Here is an 18,858-nt window from a genome sequence, read left to right as displayed (position 1 = left end):
CTTCGTTGGTATTGTCTTTATTGTACCTATTGTGAAATTTGCACATGGATATCCTAAGTGGCTTTTTATAGTCTTTTGCTAGCTGCTGAGAATCTTTAGGATTGACACTGGAGAGAATTGTGTTTAATGAACAAAATAAAAGTATCTGAAATATGCTTCAGTTTTCCAAACATGGTCACAGTTGATGGGGTAAGTGCAATAGTGGGTTCCTCCCGGTTCGGTCCGGTTCGGCCGAGCCGGTAGCGGTGATGATATGACATCACCGAACCGGTTCTCCCCACCCCTCCGCCATCCCACCCCCACCCACTCACGTTATTCTTACCTTTTATTTGGTCCCACCCCCAATCTATTGCTGCCTCCTGAGTCCCAGCTGATGACTAGAGGGAAAAAAACTGTTTAAACTCTTGCCGTGGGGCTTCAAAGGGCCGTCCTACAGCTGATCAGTGTTAAAAGCAAACAAATGAGTCGGTTCGTAAGTGCGAGGACCTTCCAGAAATGACTCTGACCAGCTAGCCATGCCCACCTAGTCACATGACCTCCAAGCCACACCCACAAAATAAGCCACACCCACAGAACCGGTAGTAAAAAAAATTAGAACCCACCCCTGGGTAAGTGGTATGCTGTACCATTGCAGTACAGTATACAAAATGTTCTCTGATAGACAAATACCTTTATACAAGTATATAGAACATTATACCTGTACAATATATAATATACTGTATATTATATAACATACAATATATAGTATATTATACAGTATATAGTATATTATACCTGTATATTTCTAAAGATATACAGTACCTTTCTACCAAGTTAGTAGAAAGTAGTTCTGTATTCTATCATCAGGTGAGTTTCCCTAATCAGGATAAACTCAAGGTGATTGTTAAATTCAGTAGAGTTTATCCATTAGCTGTACAGTTTTGGGAAAAGGTGAAGCTGCTTTAAGATACTCGAGATAGATGCTATATTTGTATTTCTGAATACTCCAAAGCCTGTTTTGGATTTTTTGAGACTGAACTTGCTATCCGTAATATAGAGAGTTTCTGGGACTCAGCCAGCATATGCATTGAAATAATAATATTAAAAAAAAATAATCCCAAAACAACTGGAGCACCACTTGAGCATTAACAAAATCACCATCAGTCAATTGCAAAAGGCAGCTTCACTTGGAACAGCTTACATTCTGCAATGAAACCTTTAATACCATCAAATTACAACATCTGCCTATCCCAAGACTTTGGGAAAAAGTTGGTAGGTGGCTAAAACTGTCAAAACTAGTCTAAACATCTGGGTGGCTGTGCAACAAACATAATCAGAGTTAAAGCAAAAGAGAATTGAGTAGGCGTTTATGTTATTATTTTTACTGCGCCCCTTTTAATCCATTAGGAATTGTGTCTAAATATTCTCTTTTCTGCTTTTTGAATGTTGAAGTTCACTTGTTCTTTTGAAATATGTAGAACTTTCTACAACTGAAAAACCTAAAGTAAGCAATTCACTGTGTCCCATGCTCTATAGCCCTACATGACAATTTTAAGCATGTAAATTTGACTTAAATTGGGCCATTAGATTGCAGATTATGAATATTTAACCTTAGCAATTTTAGTGATGCATATTACATTTGCTGGCTTTCTTTTTAAAGAAGGAACATTTCTAATATATCTTTACCCCCATTTCTAATGGTCCTAAGATACTATTAAATAAAATATTAAATAGAAAAAAGTGTGAGTGGGGAAAAATAATAGCCCCCCCCAAAATGAATTAATTAAAATAAGGAATCACTCCAACTTAAACAGAACAAATTTTGTGAAGCTACTGAAATATTTTAGAGGTTACTAATTCAGCTTCCTTTATCTGAAGGTAGAAATGTCTATTAAGCAGTTGGTTGATCTGGATTTCACAGAAAAGTTAACTTTTTCCTCTGGCGATGATGACTTTCAAAATCACTTCTGCGTTTGCTTAACTATGGCTTTTCCTGACATCTGAATTAAAAAATGTAATTCAGAAGTAAACCAGGAGCTGTGATGGCACAGTGGTTAAAATGCAGTAGTGCAAGATGACTCTGCCCACTGCCAAGAGTTCGATCCTGACTGGCTCAAGGTTGACTCAGCCCTACATCTTTCCGAAGTAGATAAATGACGACCCAGATTGTTAGGAGCAATATGCTGAGTCTGTAAACCACCCAGAGAGTGGTGTAAAACTTGGAAAGGTATATAAATCCAATGTTATTTCTATTTAGAATTCTAAAATTTAGAATTGCAATTCTAGAATTACAAATGTCTTCTCTTTTTCTGCAACTTCTAAAGATTCAGTCAGGTATGCCACCATGGCAGCTGGTAATGCACAGCCAAAGCTGGATATATCCAGAGAACCATTTCTGTTATTTTTTTAAAAAATTATTTGTCGAATATGTATTTAATATATATAAGCATGAATTGAATACATAAAATGAATACAATTAAAGGGAACATTAGGACAGGGACGGTAGGCACACTGGTATTCTTATGCACGCCTCTTACAGACCTCTTAGGAATGGGGTGAGGTCAACAGTAGACAGTCTAAGGTTAAAGTTTTGGGGGTTTGGGGAAGGAACCACAGAGTCAGGTAGTGCATTCCAGGCATTGATCACTCTGCTGCTGAAGTCGTATTTTCTGCAATCGAGTTTGGAGCAGTTCACTTTAAGTTTGTATCTATTGTGCGCTCGTGTACTGTTGTGGTTGAAGCTGAAATAGTCATTGACAGGTAGGACATTGTAGCAGATGATTTTATGAGCTATGCTTAGGTCATACCGAAGGCAGCGTAGTTCTAAATTTTCTAAGCCCAAAATTTTCAAGTCTGGTGGCATAAGGTATTTTGTTGTGAGCAAAGGAGTGGAGGACTCTTCCTGTGAAATATTTCTGGAAACATTTAAGAGTGATGATGTTAAAAAAAATGGCAGCAGAATAAATTAAAGAGTTCGGAAACAATAGCCTCAGAACAAAATTCCAGGTGGAACAATGCAACATGTTATCTTGTGCTGCATATTTGTGATTTTTCAAAGCACTTGTTGTGACTCCGACCCCCGAGCCCGTCTTATCAGAGGGAGAAGACTCAGAAAGTGAAGGAGAGGAGTTGGCAAGGCCTCCCTCTCCAGGACCCTCCTCTCTGGCGAAGGTGTCTCCCGAAGGAGAAGAGATAGGCCAGGAGCCAGGCATCTCTGAGCAGCCGCAGTTAGACAGTGACGGAGATAAGTCTTGGCTGGATCCTCGCCAGCATTGGAAAGATAAGCGCACGCAGCAGAGAAGGAGGGATGCCAGAGATTAAGCTGAGTCACTGGACCACACCCCACAGGGGATAAAAGGGGGTGTGGTGTCCATTCAGACTTTGTGACGGACAAAACTGAACAGCTAGCAAGTCATACTGTGTCTCTGGAACTTCGTTATCTGCCTTCCTTGGATTTATTATGGACTGGACTTGACAATTCTTTGGCTTTGTGAATTTATTTTGGTTTATCTGACGGAGGAGGAACACCTCCCTCTGTGAGTAAAGTTTTTGGCAAGCAGCTACTGGGTTGCTGCCAATTCTGTTATCGAAGGAAATTGTTGTCTGCAAGTTTATTGTAACTCCTGGCTGACTGTTTGTGTGCGTGTTTGAGACGGGGACAGAACAACACTTCATCTACTGTTCTCCATTAGCCATAGAGCCATGATAAGACAACAAGTTGCCTTTTTATTTATTTTATTTAAAAATGAGAATAGGCCCCTGGGTGGTCTTAATTAAGCTTGTCCCAAGACTTTTGCTGTCTTGTTCATCTCCTTGGATTGAGCAGAGACTTAATGGAAAGTTGCACTTGCATTTCCATGTATCCAAATGCATTCAAACAAATATATGGGGATGGCTGTCTTTACGTAGCTCCCTAACATTCTACACCAGTGGTGGTATTCAGCCGGTTCAGACCAGTTTGGTTCGAACTGGTAGTGGTGGCCTGGCACTATGACGTCCTATTTAGACACGTTTTCTAAGCTGAGCACATGTCTGCACGCTGTGCGTGCAAGCAAAGTGCATGCATGGAAGGCCGCACCCTCACATTTTCAGTGCACGGTGAACCGTGGTAAAATTATGTGAAACCCACCTCTGTTCTGTACCCCATAGTTAGACTTGTATACATGTTGCACAAATATAACAACTGCTTTTGTATTTGTATGAACCAGGACATGTACTACACACTTGTTCTGTCCCCGTCTCACACACGCACACCAGCAGTCGACCAAGAGTTAAAATAAACCAGCAGACAAGAATTTCCTTTGATAACAGAATTGGCAGCAACCCAGTGGGTGCTTTGTTACTTACAAAGGGAGGTTTATCTCCTCTGACCGAAACATCAAAGTAAGTCCACAAAAGCAAAAGAAAAGTCAAGTCCAGTCCAAAAATCAATCCAAGCAGAGCATATAACAAAGTTCCAGAAATGCAGAATGACTTGCTAGCTTTCAGTTTTGTCCATCACAAAGCCTGAATGGCTACCACACCCCCTTTTATCCCCTGTGGGGTGTGGTCCAGTGACTCAGTTTAATCTCTGGCACGCCTCCTTCTCTGCTGCGCACGCTTGTCTTTCCGACGCTGTCGGGGATCTAGCCAAGACTTATCTCCATCGCTGTCTAACTGCGGCTGTTCGGAAGTGCCTGGCTCCTGGCCTATCTCTTGGCCTTCAGAAGACACCAGAGGCATTGCCAGAGAGGAGGGTCCTGGAGAGGGAGGCCTTGCCAACTCCTCTCCTTCACTTTTGGAGTCTTCTCCCTCCGATAAGACGGGCTCGGGGGTCGGAGTCACAACAACACTACTATCTAGCCCTGTGATGGCGAACCTATGGCACACATGCCACAGGTGGCACGTGGAGCCATATCTGTGGGCACGCGAGCATTGCCCTAGCTCAGCTCCAGCACACATGCATGCTCCAGCCAGCTGATTTTCAGGCCTTCTGGGCCCACCGGAAGTCAGGAAATGGGCTGTTTCCGGTCTCTGGAGGACCTCCAGGGGGGGTGGGGAAGGCCATTTTCGCCCTCCCGAGGCTCCAAGAAAACCTCTGGAGCCTGTGGAGGGCAAAAAACAGGCCTACCAGGCCCACCGTCCCATCACATGCCAAAAGCAGGGGGGTGCATGCATGCACGGGGGGAATGCGTATTGAATTATGGGTGTGGGCACACACGCACGTGACCCCCCTGCTCCCCCTATTTTTGGCACATGACGGCAAAAAGGTTAGCCATCACTGATCTAGTCACAGTGTGGTTTTGGACACAACAGATTTTCTGTGAAACCAGGAATAGGATTTAACTTGTTTGGAACCCAACCAAAATAAAAAAAGCGGCAATGTGATTCTGAGCGAGAATCCAAAAGTCTCTGATACATCTGGGGAGGAACATCAATTACTTATTTCCTACATTTATTTCATTTATTTATTTTCTTTTTACGACCCTGCAGTCCCTTAATTCACGATAGAGCCAAGGTGATTGGATGAAGCTGAGTATTTACTGGCTGGATGCCCTTCCTGATGCCTACGTGGAGTTCACAACATATTTTTTTTCTTTGTGCCCTAAGAGAGAAATATCTGCAGCTACCTATGATTGAACTTTCCAAGTGGGAGGCAAGCATCTTCACCACTAGGCCACTATTTTTCTCTATTTCCCACATTTATATTTTTATTTTATTTATATTTTAATTCAGGAAGCTCAAGGCAGTTTTCTTTTTCTCCTCACAAGACTCGCTCTGCTATATCTAATAGAGTGAAAGGTGGGTTAGAATGATTGTCTCATTTAGTTTTTATGACAGAAGCTACAGTTTTCCTAGCTCCAGTCTAGCCATATTATCCACTCTATTGGCTATAGCATGACTGGACAACCAATGCTTGTAGCTCTTAGGCTCTGAGACTTTCTGTGTGGTAAAAGATCAAGAGAGACTGTTTCTAATAAAGTCATTGGGCTAATTCTGAAATTTAGTTTTATAGATCAGGATTCCATCCCAAACTCTATTGAACAGGATTTTTTTCTTTTTTTTTTGCTTTAGCATCTTTGGAATTGGATAATATATATGAGATTTCAGAGCATTGGATTGCTAAAACATTGAAATATTACACTTCAGTTACAGTTGTTGATTGCATGTGTGAAAAATCTAAATCTACAAAAAGTTTGAATGCAAATGTTGGGAAATGAAAATTTGAACACAAAGCACCAAAAATAATAAATGCTCATTTGCTTTTAAGAGAGAAAAAAGAAAAACAAAGTTTTGTTTTACAAAGTGTTCTTTTGTAATTATAATTTCCTTTTACATATACTCACACCTTTTCCCAGAATGATATGCAGTTGGTGTTTTTCTATTTCAGGGATTTCAAAGCTTGTTTATAGAGAAAATGTGAAAAAAAGTGATCAGTGGTAAGTGTTACATTCCCTACCACTGCCTTAAAGGAAACATTGCACTTTGAAATGCTTCTTTATAGTCTATGCTTCAATATAGAGCTTAAATTGCTTCAAATCGTGGTACTTAACACTACTAACTCCTAGGAGTTAGGCTTGATGGGACTCCACTTTATTGGGTGTTTAGGACTTTAGCATTACACATTAACTAGCGTGCAATATGTCATGGTAGCAGTAAAATAGAATGGGACTGAGTATAGGAAGTCCTTGACTTATGACCACAATTGACCCCCAACATTTCTGTTGCTAAACAAGACAGAAACTTACTGAGTTTTGCCCCATTTTATGAATTTTCTTGCCACAGTTGTTAAGTGAACCGCTGCAGTTGTTAAGCTAGTCACACGGTTGTTAAGCGAATCTAGCTTCCCCATTGACTTTGCTTGTCAGGAGGTTTCAAAAGGGAATCACATGACTCTGGGACTCTGCAACCATCATAAATATGAGTCAGCTGCCAAGCGGCTGAATTTTGATCACCTGACCGTAAAGATGTTGCAAATGGTTGTAAGTGTGAACAACAGCCATACGTCACTTTTTTCAGAGCCGTTGTAATTTTGAATGGTCACTGAATGAACTGTTGTAAGTCAAGGACTGACTGTAGGCTATTGTGGTCACTCTATAGCCTGATAGAATAGAATAAAATAGAATAGGGGTAGGGGTAGGGGTAGGGGTAGGGGTAAGATAGGATAGAATAGAATAGAATAGAATAGAATAGAATAGAATAGAATAGAATAGAATAGAATAGAATAGAATAGAATAGAATAGAATAACAGAGTTGGAAGGGACCTTGGAGGTGTTCTAGTCCAGGAGTCTCCAACCTTTTGGACTCCAGGCACCGCCAAATTCATAATTTTAAATCCTGCGGACCACTGGGGGGGAGACTCAACCACTTTTCGGGCCAACCTGTCTGCTTCTGTGAGGCCTCCGGGTGGGACTCAAAGTGCTGAAGCATGAATGGCGTGGGAACTTGGACTGGGCTCCTCGAGAGAAATGCAAAGATTTCTCTACGGACCACCACAATTTTCTCACGAACCACCGGTGGTCTGCACACCACCAGTGATCTGTGGACTACTAGTTGGTGACCACTGTTCTAGTCCAACCCTCTGCTTAGGCAGGAAACCGTAGACCACTTCAGACAAATGGTTCTCCAATCTCTTCTTCAAAACTTCCAGTGTTGGAGAATTCACAACTTCTGTTGTTCCACTGATTAATTGTTTTGTCAGGAAATTTCTCCTTAGTTCTAAGTTGCTTCTCTCCTTGATAATTTCCACCCATTGCTTTTTCTCTTGCCTTCAGATGCTTTGGAGAATAGCTGGACTCCCTCTTCTTTGTGGCAATCCCTGAGATATTGGAACACTGCTATCATGTCTCCCCTAGTCCTTCTTTTCATTAAACTAGACATACCCAGTTCCAGCAACCGTTCTTTATATGTTTTATCCTCCAGTCCCCTAATCATCTTTGTTGTTCTTCTCTGCACTCTTTCTAGAGTCTCAACATCTTTTTTACATCGTGGCAACCAAAACTGAACGCAGTATTCCAAGTGTGGCCTTACCAAGGAATTATAAATGGTATTAACACTTCACGTGATCTTGATTCTATCCCTCTGTTTATGCAGCCTAGAACTGTGTTGCCTTTTTGGGGGGCAGCTACAGCACACTGCTGGCTCATATTTAAATGGTTGTCCACTAGGACTCTAAGATCCCTCTCACAGTTACTATTATTGAGCGAAGTACCACATATACTGTACCTGTGCATTTTGTTTTTCTTGCCTAAATGTAGAACCTTGCTTTTTTCACAATTGAATTTCATTTCTTTAGATAGCACCCAATGTTCAAATCTGTCAAGAACCTTCTGTATCTTAAGCCTGTCTTCCAGAGTGTTGGCTTTTCCTGCTAGCTTGGTGTTGTCTGCAAATTTGATGAGTTCCCATCTATCCCCTCATCCAAATCATTGATGAAGATGAGTACTGGGCCTAAAACAGAACCTTAGAGTACCCAACAGCATACTTCTCTCCATGTAATGTTACATGGGTAGCATATTACATGCTACCCATGTAATGCCCCACAACAGTTTCCACCTTAGCTGTAGTCCTAGCTTGATGTCAGAAAGCACAAAATTGAAACAGGTTTGTTTCATCTGCAGGTTTTTCCTGTGTCATTTCACTCCCACTTTTCAGCAGCACATGTTCTGTCCCCATCTCTCACACACACACAGACAGCCAAGGGTTAAATAAACTGGCAGACAACCAACTCTTCCGATAAGACGCTTGGCAGCAACCCAGTAGCTGCTTGCCAAGAACTTTTACTCAATAAACAAAATACCCACAGTCAAGAATTGTCCAGTTCGTAAAATAAATCCAAGGCCGATAATGTTGTTTCCAAAGATGCAATGTGACTCGATAGTAGTTAGTTTTGTCCGTCACAGAGTCTGAATGGCCACCTCACCCCCTTTTATACCCTGTGGGGTGTGGTCCAGTGACTCAGCCTAATCTCTGGCACGCCTTTTCTTCTGTTGCGTGTGCTTATCTCTGTGACGCTGCCCGGGATCCAGCCAAGACTCATTACCCTCATCACTGTCCACCTGTGGCTACGTGGACGTGCTTGGCCCCGGCCCTATCTCTTGCCCTTCGGCGGACACCGAAGGCATTGCCAGAGAGGAGGGTCCTGGAGAGGGAGGCCTTGCCAACTCCTCTCCTTCACTCTCTGAGTCCTCTCCTGCCGATGACACAGGCTCAGATAACGGAGCCACAACAGCACAATGAAAATTTCCTCTCTGAAGAAAGAGAGAATGATCTCAGATGTTTGTGCCATTTTTTTAATTAATATTTTTGATGGAAGCCTCCAAAGAATTTTGGTTCTATTTGTAAACTGCTTCATTTCGGAGGCCTTCCCCCCACCCACCCCGCCCCTCTGCCACTTACCATTGCTTCCAAATTTGTGGTTCATGAAATCATGAGTTCTCGGTGTCTATGCGGTGGCTGAAAACTTTACTGAAAATTTTAATGATCTCCATGGGTAGCTTGTCTGGAGCCTTGGGAAAAAAATGTAAGTAGTACTTTCATTGTGATTGAACACAGTGGATTTCTCCTGGAAGTGACACTATTTTAATTAACTAGGAATTTAATTAGAAATGAGAATGTTTTTGCTGATTGGCTGAAAAATCATGGGAATTTCAAAGGAAGAAAACAAGTTTTGAGATGACTAGCCAATGCTTAAAAAAGTTCTATACCTTATGTGTGTGTTGTGTACAGCATTGTTATCTATTTGTTGATCAGGGACCAGTAAACAATTCAGGAGAAAAAAAAATACCTTATCCCAGATAGATCTTTCAGATTGGGTTATTATGTTATGAGTAATATTGATTCCGAGCGAGCACTGTGTAATTTCAGTGTCAGCTGCCTTCCCAGGGAAATTGCTGTCTGACTTGAATTCCCTGGGTGAATTGGTGATAATTCTATGCATAAATAATAATTTGCAATTAGCTTTTCTTAAAAAAGAACAAAAACAAAAACAAAAACACAAGCTTCATTGATCTTGTACATGGATGGCATGGTTTTAAGTACACCCTAGAGGATGCTAACAATTTTACAACCGTAGACTCATGCTGGGAATATATATAAAAGGAGAGGAAGGGGAAAAAACAACAAGACCCCTTTTGAATGCATATCTTTTCTTTAATGCTATGAAAGTTGTCTTCTGCCTTCTTGCCTGGGGATTTACAGGCACCTAATAAAATTTTGAAGATTTGGGGAGATGGATTTAGGAGTCAGCTGCTGGGAAAGGAAAAGATGCAGAGTGCTATCTAACTGGGAAAAGAAATGAAGCCCAAGGGGGGATGAAACAATAAAAGGACTTCTTTTTGTTTATCCTTTCTAACTGGAAGAATAAAGGTAAAAGTAGTCTTTAGGAAGAAAAAAAAAAAGTAAAGCCTGAAATTAAGCATGACAATTATTATTAAAGTTGTTCTCTTGATCAGCTAGATATTTAGACTGGATTTGGCATTTTTATCCACCTATCGAATCCTTCCCAAGGACCTGAGATTCACACATGATGATGATGATGATGATGATGATGAGTGGGTAATCTACAGTGGTTAGAATGCAGTATTGCAGGCTAACTCTGTCACAGCCTGGAGTTCAATCCTGACAGGGTTCAAGGTTGATTCAGCCTTCCATCCTTCTGAGGTCGGTAAAATGAGGACTCGGATTGTTGAGGGCAATATGTTGACTCTGTAAACCACTCAGAGAGTGCTGTAAAGAACCATGGAGTGATATAGGAGTCTATTGTTATTGATACAGTTAGATTCACAATCTAAGAATTTAATAATTCAAGTCCAAACCAATTATTGAAACCTATATACAAGAATCTAGTTAACTAAAAGCCAGCACTAAATTGGTGCTAGATAAAAGTCAATGGAATTCCCAGAGGGGAGGTACTTATGATCTCTTGTGCAATGGTGGGATTCAATTTTTTTTTTACTACCGGTTCTGTGGGTTGGCTTGGTGGGCATGGCATGGCTTGGTGGGTGTGGCTAGGTGGGCTTGGCAGGGGAAGGATACTGTAAAATCTCCATTCCCACCCCACTCCAGGGGAAGGTTACTGCAAAATCCCCATTTCCTCCCAATCAGCTGGGACTCGGAAGGCAGAGAATAGATGGAGGCAGGGCCAGTCAGAGGTGGTATTTACCGGTTCTCTGAACTACTCAACATTCCTGCTACTGATTCTCCAGAACTGGTCAGAACCTGCTGAATACCACTCTGCTCTTGTGGCAATGGGATGATTCCAAACTGGTGATGCATTTAACTCTGTCCTCTAGCTCTTGTCAACTTTTCTCCTGCATTTATCTTATTGGTAGATTTGACAATGTTTCTTTTCTTGATTGATGCCTATTTCCCTTTCCCCCCCCATACTCCCCCCTTTTCTCCTTCTGGAATTTCCAAGAGTTCTTTAAGCAATCTAATGAATTCGACTGCCTCCACCTTTTAATGCCTAGGGCAGTGGTCGGCAAACTCATTAGTCAACAGAGCCAAATATCAACAGTACAACGATTGAAATTTCTTTTGAGAGCCAAATTTTTTAAACTTAAACTATATAGGTAGGTACATTGTTATTAACTTAATTAGTTCTTTTTAACTACAATTAAAAAGTAGGGGGAGGGGATGCAACATGCAGAGGGCCAAGTCCGCTCCCGTTCACCTCCCCACACTTGTTTACTCATCCCAGAGAGCTCGGGCTATGCTTCCCTCCGACCCAGCCGCCTTCCTTGCTGGCGTCGCTCCTGAGCGAACTCTTCTGTCCTCGGCTGTTGCAAAGAAGCGGCAGCTCTGGGTGCGTCACACCTGCTTCGTTCTCTTTGAGAGCTGCTTTGCACCTTGTTTGCAAAGCAGCTCTCAAAGAGAAAGAAGCGGGCATGGCTCACCCAGAGCTGCCGCTTCTTTGCAACAGCCAAGGACTTCTTCCGCTTGGAGCTCCAAGCTGTGGGGAGGGGAGGGCGGCTGCAATGCCGGCAGCTTCAGTGGGCTCCTTCCCTCAGTGGTTTGTTTTCTTTTACCTAATTAAAGGCTGCTCCGCGCCTTTTGATCTTTCTCGGGCATGGAGAAAAGCGACCCTGTGTGAAGGGACTGAGAGGCTTCTTTTCTACCCAGCCACTGGTGCACAGCCCCGAAAAGACCTCCGGTCACTGCCACCATCTTCCTGCATGCGCAGCTTTCTTCTCACCGGCTGAAGGACTTTTCGGCACTTTGTGGACTTTCGGTATTTTGGGGAAGAGTCACACTCAAGGGGCCAAAGAGCTGCATGTGGCTCGCGAGCCGTGGTTTGCTGACCACTGGCCTAGGGCCCTCTTGACATATTGGACCTGAATTCCTGTTAAGCATAGCCATTAAGAGCACCCGGAGGCTCCAACTGGTGCAGAATGCAGCCGCGTGAGGGATTATGGGAGTGAGGGGGCGCTCCCATGTGACACGTCTCCTGCGTGAGCTGCATTGGCTTCCAGAGCGCTTCAAGGTGTTGGTTACCACCTTTAAAGCGCTTCATGGCATAGGACCTGGGTATTTGTGGGACTGCCTTCTGCCGCCGATAGCCTCCCACTGACCAGTACGCTCCCACAGAGAGGGGCTCCTCAGGGTGCCGTCAGCCAGGCAATGTTGGCTGGTGACCCCCAGGGGGAGGGCCTTCTCTGTGGCAGCTCCTGCCCTCTGGAACGATTTGCCCCCGGAGATACGAAGGATATCGGATCTCCGGGTGTTTCGCTATGCCCTAAAAACTTTTATTTTCCATCAAACATGGCTAGCGTGAACCCCCCCCCCTTTTTTTAGCTTTTTAAATTGTCAATGGGTTTTAGTTTGAATGTTTTAAATTCTGGGCCAAAGTCATGTAATTCTTTTAAAAAATTTAAATTTTGTATTGGTATGTGTTTTAGTTCTGGCTGTGCACCGCCCTGAGTCCACTAGAAGAAGGGCAGTATACAAATTGAATAAAATAAATAAATAAATAAATAAACTGAAGTCTTATCACCTCTTCCAAAAATCTGATGGTGCAAAATTAGGCCTGTGCAGTGAAATTAGTAAAGACGAGCTCAAGGAGTATAAGTGCTGAATGTTAGCAAAAAAAAAAAAAAAAAGAAAGAAAGAAAGAAAGAAAGAAAGAAAGAAAGAAAGAAGGAAGGAAAGAAAGAAAAGAAAAAGAAAAAGAAAAAGAAAAAGAAAAAGAAAAAGGGAAGGGTGTTGTCTTAAATATTAATGAAATTCTGTAAATAGTTTGAAGATGGCTCTAAAAGACGTGCTGCATCATATACCAAAACATGAGTGTTTTAATGTGCCTAGTTGTTTTTAAGCAGTTATGGGGAAAGCTGAATATAAATAAGACTAAACAAACAAGATAGTATCCAGAGGGTAGAGTCCCAATAAAAACCATGTGTTTTTTTTTTATTTGCTACGAGAAGGAAATTTATCAATGGTAATAGTTTTTTCCCCCTCCAGTAGCGAATAGCAGAATTATATTTAGTGAATGGAAGAGAAAGGGAAAAGATCTCAATCCTATTTGCTTTCCCTACCTAAACAAATCACATGTGATTATGCACTTAATGTATTGTGTAATTTGGCCCTCAGTAACAATCGCTGATGAATTAAATGGTGCTTATTCCTCCAGTTAAGCGAACAGCCATAATCACGAACGTAACAAACATAAGGCGACATACAGGCTTCCTTTTCTCTGATGACTGAACGGTGGTGGGAATATCAGCCTCCTTTCAAAACCTTTTCGCTACAGCGATAGACTAAAGCCCTTGACTTTTGAGCCGTCTTCAAAATTGAGACCATGTTTGGTGATTTTCATCCCCTTAACGATAGAAAGAGGTGGAGAGTTCCTGCTGCAAAATAACCAAATAAATAGCTATAAATAAATAAATAAACCAAACGCCAGATGCTATCTCCATAATCTCTAGTTCAATGAGCTTCATCCAAGTGCGAAAATGAAAAATTTTAACCTGCCAGGCATCGGTGGCAGACTGAAATTGGGGAGGGGGTGGGATTTGCAACTTAATAACAATAAAGGCTTCTGAAAACTTGCTGGCCAATTGAGTATTGTTTTGTCCAAGGTGACATTTAGGGGTTTATTTTTATTTATTTATGTCATGGAAAGTCTAGTGTAAAAGAAATGGCAGGGACAGTTTGAATAGGCAAGGTTATCTGATGTCTAGAATGAGTGATGCTTCCAGCTTTATTTGTTTAAAAGTAAGCAGAGTTTTTCTTTTCTTTTTTTTTCTTTTTGACTGCAAAAGAGAAGAAAGTCTGACCTATTCTTTAAGGTAAGGATAAAGTCAATGGAACAAGCAGGAAAGAAGAGACAAAAAGGAAAAAAATATCTGAATTATGTCTTTGAAGGCAATATTTCATCTTTGCAATGGACATTTGGTAATATATTCTTGATAGCATAGTTTAGAAAGTACAAATTCTCCAGGCAGAAGCAGAAAATGGTGTCCTACTTTGTAAGAAAATGGGTCATTATATGGCGACAGCATTAATTCTGGCATCTGAAATGCTCTAAAATCCAAACAATTTTGTGCTGGAGAAAAATCCAAGGTGATCATTTTATTCTTTCAAAAAACGTTTGGGTTCCCATGCCAGTTTTAACCGAAGGCTTAATGAACAAGCCACAATTGGCTTGGTGGGCAGAATACTCAGCATTTAATTATGATTGATAAAACCACACTAAAATTAAACACAATATATAACGGCTTATAATAACACACGAAGCAGGGTTTTTATGTGATATTAAAACAAGGTTTTTCAAGCATGGTTTGTTTCATAAACCGTGTGGTTTTATTTGCCAGTCAGACCAAGCCACAAAGACTAGAGTTTTATATCATTCTAAAACGATAGTAAGTCAATGATTTAATGACTTAAACCCAATGTGTGAACTAGGATTGATTTTTTTTTAATAATCCATGTTTGGTAGACTTGTGCAATTCTAAAAGTGCAAGTATTAACAGTAATTTCAACCATCTTCCCCAAAATTCAGATGTCACTTTCACTAACAACTCAAAACTTGATTTGCTTGTAGAGGAAACTGATTCTTTAGTTGATGTGTATGAATGTATCTGTGTATAGACATTCATGGGTGTGCAAACATTCTTTCTTATGCTGCATTTTTAAAGCTTCTTATGCTGCATTTTTCTAAGAGAAAAGTTTAATACAGAATTGGAAGGGACCTTGGAGGTCTTGTACTCCAAACCCCTGTTCAAGCAGGAAACCCTGTACTATTTCAGACAAATGGTTGTCTAATTTCTTCTTAAAAATCTCCAGTGTTGGAGCATCCACAACTTCTGGAGGCAAGTTGCTCCACTGATCAATTGTTTTAACTGTCAGGAATTTTTTTGCTTAGTTTTAGGTTGCTTCTCTACGTGATTAGTTTCCATCCATTGCTTCTTGTTCTGCCCTCAGGTTTTTTGGAGAATAGATTGACTCCCTCTTCTTTGTGGCAACCCCTCAAATATTGGAACACTGCTACCATGTCACCGCTAGTCCATCTTCTCTTTAAATTAATTCAACAGTCTTCTTTCTTTTTCTTAATTTTTTTGCTCCCAGTTTCATCTCTCCAGGTTTTCTTTTCAGTCTTTTCCTGTCCTCTTAACCCAGCATCAAGTCTTCCCTCCCTGTTTCCTGTTCCACAGTCCACGATGCAATCCTGTTTTTCTTTCCTTGTCCCATAACACAGTATTCAGACCTTCTGTGTTATTAAAGTAATAGTTTGTTCAGGTGGACTGGAGGGAAGCTCCATATTTTGATGAAAGCTTGGCCTGCTATGCATATTCTTTCAGCTAAGGCTTAATGTTGAAATAATTCAACATTAAGGGATTGTGTTCAGTGCACATGCTCAATTAAGTTGGGAGAGATCTTGCAGAAAGTTAAGTGAAGGAGGTCAAGTAGAGCAATACGGTCAACCTACTTAGTATGACCTTTGTTCATTTTTGTTTTAACTTAATGCATTTTGCAAACTCAAAAAACAACAACAACACAACAGATTAACTCAATAAGCAGCTTAATTAAGAGGCGGGACTCAGCCATTGTGTACATTCAAGCCAGAACTTGTCTGCCTATGTTGTGCTTCTGTACTACTTTCTCTTAAAATAACGGCAAGAGAGACACTATTGAAAAAGCTGATTAGAGATTGATCACCGTGGAGCAATCTCTATAAGGCAGGAGTCCCCAACTTCCGGTCCACAGCCCACTGCTGGGCGCATCAACTGTTGGGAACTGGGCTGTGCTAATGGGCACGCGTGCAAAGCTGTGTTTGCACAAGCGGCATGCAAAAACATACTCTCTCCCTTCCCTGCTGCCACCGCCACCACCACAAGTCTGCAGAGCCATAAAACTATAAGGGATCACTAACAGTCAACACTGAGTTGATGACAAAATAATAGTCAATCATTAGAATCAGAATAGAGTTGGAAGGGACCTTGGAGGTCTTTTAGTCCAGCCTCCTGCTCAAGCAGGAGATCCTATAACCATGATGGGAAACCTATGGCACGCGTGCCACCTGTGGCACGTGTAGCCATATCAATGGGCACATGAGCTCAGCTCCAGCGCGCATGTGCGTACCGGCCAACTGATTTTTGGACCTTCTGGGCCCACCAGAAGTAGGAAACAGGCTGTTTCAATAGGCCTATGCACAACATAGGCAGACAAGTTCTGGCCTGATGGCCCAGTAGGCCCGTTTTTCTCTCTTACCTGGCTCCACACTCTTTCTAGCCTTCCCTACCCCCCCCCCCCGGAGATCCTCCAGAGGCCAGAAACAGCCCATTTGCCAACTTCCGGTGGGACAGGAAGGCCCATTTTTTGCTGTTGTCCCCAGCCTCCAAAGCCTTTCTAGGAGTCTGGAGATGGCAAAAACGGCCTTCTCCACCACCACCCCTGGTATCCTCTGAAGCTGTGCAAAGCTGGGCCAGGAGCAGGGTGAGGGTGTCGGGGGTTGCACGGGCATGCATGTGGGCAAGGCACATAGAATTATAGGTGTGGGCATGCATGCGTGTGACCCCCCCCACCCTCCCCTCCTGGCACGCGATGGCAAAAAGATTAGCCATCACTGTCCTATAACATTTCAGACATTCCAGTCTACTCTTACAAGCCTTCAGTGATGAAGCACCCACAATGTCTGAAGGCATCCAACTTGATCCAACCCATTCATACATAGCTTCTGAAATGCATTCAGTTGCATTGGAGAAAATACTTTTAAAAATTTTTTGCCAGCGTATTTACACTTTTTCAGGTGGGACTTGTACTTGGCTAGTTTGAATGAGGAAGAATTCCCAGCTCTTTCTCAGCAACATCCGGCCCTGTAAGCAACTTCCCTGCTCTGTTTTTGACACGCTTTAGTTTGTTTGGCTTCAGAGACCTGACGAGATCACCGCTTGAAGGCTTTTAATTTTCTTAGCTGTCATACAATGCGGCACTTCAGGTCAGTTCAAGCGCTCTTAATCTAATATCTGCTGCAATGGAAACTGTGAGCATATCAGTCAATATGAAGTAAAGTCTATGGCTCATAGCGAGTGAGAAGGTACAGGTAGTCCTAGACCCATGATGGCGAACCTATGGCATGCGTGCCACAGGTGGCATGCAGAGCCATATCTGTGAGCACACGAGCCTTGCCCTAGCTCAATTCCAGCACGTATGTGCGCGCCGGCCAGCTGATTTTCGGCCCTTCCAGGCCCACCGGAAGTCAGGAAACGACCTCCGGGGGGGAGGCCATTTTCATCCTCCCCAGGCTCCTAGAAAGTGTCTGGAGCCTGGGGAGGGCAAAAAACAGGCCTACTGGGCCCACCGTGCCATCACATGCCAAAAGCAGGGGGAGCGCGGATGGGGGCCATGCACGCATGTGCAGGGGATGGGGCGCATTGAATTATGGGTATGGGCACGGGTGCACATGACCCCCCCCCCGCACTCACCCCGCTTTTGGCAAAAAGGTTAGCCACCACTGTCCTAGACTTAACAACAATAGCTCATTTAGTGGCCATTCAAAGTGACAACGGTACTGAAAAAAAGTGACTTATGACCATTTCCCACAGTTACGATCTTTGCAAACATCCCCATGGCCACATGATCAAAATTCAGATGCTGGGCAATTTGACTCATATTTACGACCATTGCTGTCTCCCCAGGTCATGCGATCCCCTTTTGCGGCCTTCTGACAAGCAAAGTCAAGGGGGAAGCCAGATTCACTGAACAACCCGTGTTACTAACTTATCAACTGCCGTGGTTCACTTAACAACTCAGGCAAGAAAGGTTGTAAAGTGGGTTTAACAAATGTCTCACTGAACAACATAAATTTTGGGCTCAAATTGTGGTCGTAAATCGAGGACTACCTGCATTGGTAATCTCATGACAACCCTCTGTCCATTTTTAATCTTTGCCTTTTTATCTCACATCCCCTTGAACTTTCTGCACCCTTTCAGGCTTAGAAAGGTTCAATTCGGTCTTTACATTACCTTAATGGCCGCAGCGTCTTTCCTTGCAAAGAACATTTCTCTCCAGTTTACACAGAGACAGAAGGAGCCACTTCAGGTGATCCTCAACTTACAATAGTAATTGAGCCCACAATTATGGTCATAAGCTGTGGTAATTGTTAAGCAGGGTCATGTGACTGTGACCGTTTTTGCAACTGTTTTTGTGTGGCAGCCATTAAGCCATGGATGTTAAGCAAACCTGTTTTCACCAATGGGCTTTTATTTTCCTGCCAGAAACCAGAAGTAAACACCAGAAACTGGCAAAAAAAACCCACCAAAGGTTGTGGTCATGTGACTGCGGGACACTGCAAACAGCTATATATTTGAGCCGGTGATTAAACACCTAAAATCAGGCCATGTGACTATTGGGTTGTGCGTATGGCCATTGGAACTTTGAAAGCAGGTTGTAAGTAGCTCTAGG

At 42.4% G+C, this 18,858-nt stretch overlaps 1 protein-coding gene across 1 annotated transcript in view; it reads left to right on the top strand.

Moving 5' to 3' along the window:
- The window catches only part of NAALADL2 (N-acetylated alpha-linked acidic dipeptidase like 2), a 934,597-nt gene that overhangs the window by 21,487 nt on the left and 894,252 nt on the right, over nt 1-18,858 (top strand). Inside the window, exon 2 of the mRNA XM_087872505.1 lies at nt 6,350-6,398. The gene's annotated coding sequence lies outside the window, so the exon portion shown is untranslated. The remainder of the gene's footprint in view (nt 1-6,349; nt 6,399-18,858) is intronic.

Source organism: Pantherophis guttatus, chromosome 6, assembly GCF_059756535.1.
Source record: "Pantherophis guttatus breed Tessera chromosome 6, ASM5975653v1, whole genome shotgun sequence".
NCBI lineage: Eukaryota > Metazoa > Chordata > Lepidosauria > Squamata > Colubridae > Pantherophis > Pantherophis guttatus.
This window is presented reverse-complemented; position numbering and strand designations above follow the sequence as displayed.